Consider the following 7,023-nt stretch of genomic DNA (forward strand, 5'->3'; position numbering starts at 1 on the left):
ACATTGTTATTTTCCGTCTTCCTCTCCTGTTTGTCCCCATTTTTCAAGGCAGAAATAGTACAGGACGTGTAGTCGATCAGATCACCAGAAACTGATCCTCGCAAGACATAGATAGTATTGTTTGTGCGACACGTTCGTGGTGATAGGGCTGACGCCAACACTTGTCGAGGTCAGACAGGTGCCCAAACTAAAGTATCGCAAATATGTAGGTGCCAGGGTAGATTGGTGCCCACTGAGATACTGTCATCTAAGGGCTCACATGAACCTACAGCTGGCCCGAGTGGTTATAATACTGAAAATAACAGTGGCCATTTTGAATGTGATGTGGGGAATAAGGGCGGATTGGACACCCCCGACTGAGAGATAGCAGATTCATACCTCCCATTTTTCAAGTACCATAAAGAGGGGCAATATTTTTTCTTTTAAGCCACGCCTCTAATCCCACCCATACACAGCCAATTCAGCCCACAAAGTGTCATGCGCCCATAGTGCCTCCCACACAGTATAATACCAAATAGCTGCCCCCACACAGTATTATACCCTCTAGCTGCCACCACAGTATAATGCTACCATACAGTATACTGCCCCATAGATGCACCCATACAGTATAAAGCCAACACAGATGCCCCATGCAGTATAATGCCCAAACAAATTCCCCCATACAGCATAATGCCCCCAGAGCTGCACCCATACAGTATAATGTCCCCTTAGCTGCCCCTAGTGCCAGTGCCCTTGTAGATAGTGACAGTGCCCATGTCATGTACATAGCGCCAGTGTCCCCTGTAGATAGTGCCCCTATATAGTGCCACAGTGGCCATGTAGATAGTGCCACACCCCCCTGTAGATAGCGCCATTGGGACAAATATGGACAGCGACGTCAGTGGCTACTCCTTGAGCGGAATCCCAATTGCCGAATCTGGCCGGGGTTTACGCTCCAGGAGGAGCCCCTGATGTCAATGTCCATATATGGACAGTGAACTTAGGGGTTTCCTCTAGGAGTGGAATCCCTGGCCATATCATCGGCAACGGGGATTCCGCTCAAGAAATACTCACTAGTTCTGAAGAAGGGAACCATCAGCTCCCTGCTTCAGAATTAGTTCGGAGCAGAGGGAGCTCTTCCGCTCGCCGAGGACTCCCCGGGCACAGCGCTACTTTAAGCGATGTGCTGGGGAAAGCCCTTGATGGAGCTCCCTCTGCTCCTCCGCTATGAACTAATTCTGAAGCAGGGAGCTGATGGTTCTCTGCCCCAGAATTAGGTTGACAGCGGGACATACCCCAGGAATCCGGGATGGCTGATAGGTATGGCAGATTCACCCAGCAGTGCAGAGTATTTCAGTGAGGCAGTAACCTGTCCTCGATTGTGATGATGTAGTGGATAAAAGGGCTGCATGTGACTGGGGCCTCGCTGTGATAGGAGGATTGGATGCCACAGACTGAAAGATAGTGGGAACACACTCACCCAGCAGCGCAGAGTATTTCAGTGAGGCAGTGACCTGTCCACTTATGTGAACATATTATTGAGGGCAGTGCCATAAAATGAGGAGGGGGAAAGAGTAAATTTGAGTTCCACAGACTCAGAGTCAGTAGCAGCACAGAGTATTTCAGGAGGGGAGTGTGCTAATATTGTGGGAGGCAATGGTCTGTCCACTCACGTGATGATGATATTATTGCCAACAGGACTGTGTGTTACAGGGGCAGCGCCATGATGTGATGAGGGAAATAAAAGGCAGTCGGACTCCACAGACTGAGAGATGGCAGGAGCAGACTCACACAGCAGTGCAGAGTGTTTCAGGGAGGCAGTGATGATGTTAGCAAGGGCAGGGCCATGACTCTCAGCAGAATCTGTTTTAATTACACATAATACATTAGAATAATGGAGTAAAATTATTTTATCCAGTATTAATGTAAAGTATCTGCCAGGCACTACATCTGGGTATACTCCCAGGATTAATCAGTCGACACCTGAGGCCAGACCTCTGAGACTGACACCTGCTCCCACCAATCAGGGTGGCAGGCTCAGGAGTGGGAGAGCCTATCGCGGCCTGGTCAGTCAGAGTTAGCTCCGCCCCCTGTCCATTTATACCTGCCGTTTTCTCTTCCTCCTTGCTTGTTATTCTTTTTGGATTCCTGGCCCCACTGCTGCCTTGCTCCAGCCTACTTCTGCCGTGCTTCTGCCTTGCTTCAGTTCCGTTTGTCCTGCGTTGCTCTGCCCCTGGCTTGCTTCTGCTCCGTGCTCCGTTTGTATACTCCACTACTTCCTTATCCTGACTGGCTCATTCACCGCTCCGTTTCCTCGCGGCGTTCCGTGGGCTACTGTATTCCCTTGCGTGTTCCCAGTTTGTCTCCCTTGCACTTAGACAGCGTAGGGACCGCCGCCAAGTTGTACCCCGTCGCCTAGGGCGGGTCGTTGCAAGTAGGCAGGGACAGGGCGGTGGGTAGATTAGGGCTCACTTGTTCCCTTCACCTCCTTCCTGCCATTACATAATAACAAGCCCTTACCTAGTCTACCATTTCTTCTACGCTGACGCTATCATGGACCCCCTTGAGACCCTGACCCAGCAGATGCAGGGCCTCTCCCTACAGGTCCAGGCCCTGGCTCAGAGGGTCAATCAGTCTGACGCTGCCTTTGTAGTACCCCTCACCTCACCTTTAGAACCCAACCTCAAGTTACCTGACCGGTTCTCAGGGGACCGTAAGACTTTTCTCTCCTTCCGGGAGAGTTGCAGACTTTATTTCCGCCTAAGACCTCACTCCTCAGGTTCCGAGAACCAGCGGGTGGGTATCATTATATCCCGACTCCAGGAAGGGCCCCAAGAGTGGGCCTTCTCCTTGGCTCCCGAAGCCCCTGAACTTTCCTCCGTTGATCGGTTTTTCTCTGCCCTCGGTCTCATTTACGACGAGACTGACAGGACTGCCTTAGCCGAGAGTCAGCTGGTGACCTTACGTCAGGGTGGGAGACCTGTTGAGGAATACTGTTCTGATTTTAGAAAGTGGTGCGTAGCTTCTCGGTGGAACGACCCGGCCCTAAAGTGCCAGTTTAGGTTAGGATTATCTGACGCCCTGAAGGATCTGCTGGTTAGCTACCCCTCTTCTGACTCCCTAGACCAGGTTATGGCCCTAGCAGTACGACTTGACCGACGTCTCAGGGAACGTCAGCTTGAACATTTCAATGTTTTCCCCTCTGACTGCCCTGCGATTCCCCCCGAGGTCCCGTCTGCTCGCTCTTCCACGGGGGACTCAGAGGTACCTATGCAACTCAGGGCCTCCATGTCCCCTCGACAACGTAGAGAGTTTCGCAGGAAGAATGGTCTCTGCTTCTATTGTGGGGACGACAAGCATCTACTGAACACCTGTCCCAGGCGCAAGAATAAGCAGCCGGAAAACTTCCGCGCCTAAGTGATCATCGGGGAGGTCACTTGGGCGCACAGGTATTTCCCGTTAATACTAAACGCAATAAGATTTTGCTTCCCTTTCAGGTCTCGTTTGCTGGCCGGTCTGCCACTGGCAGTGCCTTCGTGGATTCGGGCTCATCTGCTAATATCATGTCTGTGGAATTTGCTATGTCTCTAAAAATGCCTTTTATTGATTTACCTTATCCTATCCCTGTAGTAGGTATCGACTCCACTCCCCTTGCTAATGGTTATTTTACTCAGCATACTCCTGTTTTTGAACTCCGTGTTGGCTCCATGCATTTGGAGCAGTGCTCTGTACTGGTGATGCAGGGATTATCGTCTGATCTGGTATTAGGTCTTCCCTGGTTGCAGCTGCATAATCCCACGTTTGATTGGAATACTGGGGATCTCACCAAATGGGGTAGTGATTGCCTGATGTCATGTCTTTCGGTTAACTCTATTTCTCCCCGGGAGGAGGTAAACACGCTTCCTGAGTTTGTTCAGGACTTCGCTGATGTGTTTTCTAAGGAGGCCTCCGAGGTGTTGCCCCCCTCATAGAGATTACGATTGCGCCATCGATTTGGTGCCTGGTGCCAAGCTTCCTAAGGGGAGGATATTTAATCTTTCATGTCCTGAACGTAAAGCTATGAGGGAGTATATCCAAGAATGCCTGGCCAAGGGTTTCATTCGCCCCTCTACTTCTCCTGTAGGTGCTGGCTTCTTTTTCGTGGGGAAGAAGGATGGTGGTCTTAGGCCGTGCATTGATTATCGGAACTTGAATAAGGTCACAGTAAGGAACCAGTATCCCCTTCCTTTGATTCCGGATCTTTTTAATCAGGTTCAGGGGGCCCAATGGTTCTCGAAGTTCGATCTACGGGGGGCATATAACCTTATCCGCATCAAAGAGGGGGATGAGTGGAAAACTGCGTTCAACACGCCCGAAGGTCATTTCGAATACCTAGTCATGCCCTTTGGGTTGTGTAATGCCCCTGCCGTCTTCCAGAATTTTATTAATGAAATTCTGAGAGATTACCTGGGTAATTTTCTTGTAGTGTACCTTGATGACATACTGGTGTTTTCCAAGGACTGGTCCTCCCACGTGGAGCATGTCAGGAAGGTCCTCCAGGTCCTTCGGGAAAATAATCTGTTTGTGAAGACCGAAAAATGTGTGTTTGGGGTACAGGAGATACCATTTTTGGGTCAAATCCTCACTCCTCATGAATTCCGCATGGACCCTGCCAAGGTTCAGGCTGTGGCGGAATGGGTCCAACCTGCCTCCCTGAAGGCGCTACAGTGCTTTTTGGGGTTCGCTAACTATTACAGGAGATTTATTGCCAACTTCTCGGTCGTCGCTAAGCCTCTTACGGACCTCACTCGCAAGGGTGCTGATGTCCTCCATTGGCCCCCTGAGGCCGTCCAGGCTTTTGAGACCCTCAAGAAGTGCTTTATCTCGGCCCCCGTGCTGGTTCAGCCCAACCAAAGGGAGCCATTTATTGTGGAGGTTGACGCGTCCGAGGTGGGAGTGGGGGCCGTCTTGTCCCAGGGTACCAGCTCCCTCACCCATCTCCGCCCCTGTGCTTACTTCTCTAGGAAGTTTTCGCCCACGGAGTGTAACTATGATATTGGCAACCGCGAACTTTTAGCCATTAAATGGGCTTTTGAAGAGTGGCGGCACTTCTTGGAGGGGGCCAGACACCAGGTAACGGTCCTTACTGACCACAAGAATCTGGTTTTCCTAGAATCTGCCCGGAGGCTTAATCCTAGACAAGCTCGTTGGGCACTGTTCTTTACCAGATTTAATTTCTTGGTTACCTATAGGGCTGGGTCCAAAAATATTAAGGCTGATGCACTGTCACGTAGTTTCATGGCTAATCCTCCTTCTGAGAAGGATCCTGCTTGTATTTTACCCCCTGGTATAATTGTTTCTGCCACTGATTCTGACTTAGCCTCTGACATCGCGGCTGATCAAGGTTCAGCTCCCGGGAACCTCCCTGGGGACAAACTGTTTGTCCCCCTGCAATACCGGCTAAGGGTACTCAGGGAAAACCATGACTCCGCTCTATCTGGTCATCCTGGCATCTTGGGTACCAAACTCCTCATTACCAGAAACTATTGGTGGCCTGGGTTGCCTAAAGACGTTAGGGCTTACGTCGCCGCTTGTGAGGTCTGTGCTAGGTCCAAGACCCCTAGGTCCCGACCTGCGGGCTTACTACGTTCCTTGCCCATTCCCCAGAGACCTTGGACCCATATCTCCATGGATTTTATCACCGATTTGCCTCCATCTCAGGGCAAGTCGGTGGTGTGGGTGGTAGTAGACCGCTTCAGCAAGATGTGCCACTTTGTGCCCCTTAAGAAACTACCTAACGCCAAGATGTTAGCTTCTTTGTTTGTGAAACACATTCTGCGTCTCCACGGGGCCCCGGTCAATATAGTTTCGGACAGAGGGGTACAATTTGTTTCCTTATTTTGGAGAGCTTTTTGTAAAAAGTTGGAGATTGATCTATCCTTCTCCTCCGCCTTCCATCCCGAAACTAATGGCCAAACGGAAAGGACTAACCAATCCCTGGAACAATATTTAAGGTTTCATTTCTGACTGTCAATTTGATTGGGTCTCATTCCTTCCCCTCGCCGAATTTTCCCTGAATAACCGGGTCAGTAACTCGTCAGGGGTCTCCCCGTTTTTCTGTAATTTCGGGTTTAATCCTAGGTTCTCCTCAGTTTCCCCTGGTTGTTCCAATAATCCCGAGGTAGAGGACGTTCATCGGGAACTGTGCACAGTCTGGGCCCAGGTTCAGAAGAACCTAGAGGCGTCCCAGAGCGTACAAAAGATTCAGGCTGATTGTAGACGTTCTGCTAACCCCCGGTTTGTTGTCGGGGATCTGGTGTGGTTGTCGTCGAGGAACTTGCGCCTTAAGGTCCCGTCCAGGAAGTTTGCTCCCCGATTTATTGGACCTTATAAGGTCATTGAAGTCCTCAACCCTGTATCCTTCCGTCTGGAGCTGCCCCCATCCTTTCGCATACACGACATCTTCCATGCCTCCCTCCTGAAACGCTGCTCCCCGTCCTGGTCCCCCTCGAGGAAACCTCCTGTTCCCGTTCTCACCCCTCAGGGGGTGGAATTCGAGGTGGCCAAGATTGTGGACAGTAGGATGATCCAGGGCTCCCTCCAGTACCTGGTCCATTGCAGAGGATACGGGCCGGAGGAGAGGACTTGGGTACCTGCTCGAGATGTTCACGCTGGGGTATTGATAAGGAGGTTCCACCTTCTCTTCCCCACTAAACCGGGTCCTCTTAGTAAGGGTCCGGTGGCCCCTCATAAAAGGGGGAGTACTGTAAAGGATCTGCCAGGCACTACATCTGGGTATACTCCCAGGATTAATCAGTCGACACCTGAGGCCAGACCTCTGAGACTGACACCTGCTCCCACCAATCAGGGTGGCAGGCTCAGGAGTGGGAGAGCCTATCGCAGCCTGGTCAGTCAGTTAGCTCCGCCCCCTGTCCATTTATACCTGCCGTTTTCTCTTCCTCCTTGCTTGTTATTCTTTTTGGATTCCTGGCCCCACTGCTGCCTTGCTCCAGCCTGCTTCTGCCGTGCTTCTGCCTTGCTTCAGTTCCGTTTGTCCTGCGTTGC

Source organism: Rhinoderma darwinii, chromosome 8, assembly GCF_050947455.1.
Source record: "Rhinoderma darwinii isolate aRhiDar2 chromosome 8, aRhiDar2.hap1, whole genome shotgun sequence".
Lineage (NCBI taxonomy): Eukaryota > Metazoa > Chordata > Amphibia > Anura > Rhinodermatidae > Rhinoderma > Rhinoderma darwinii.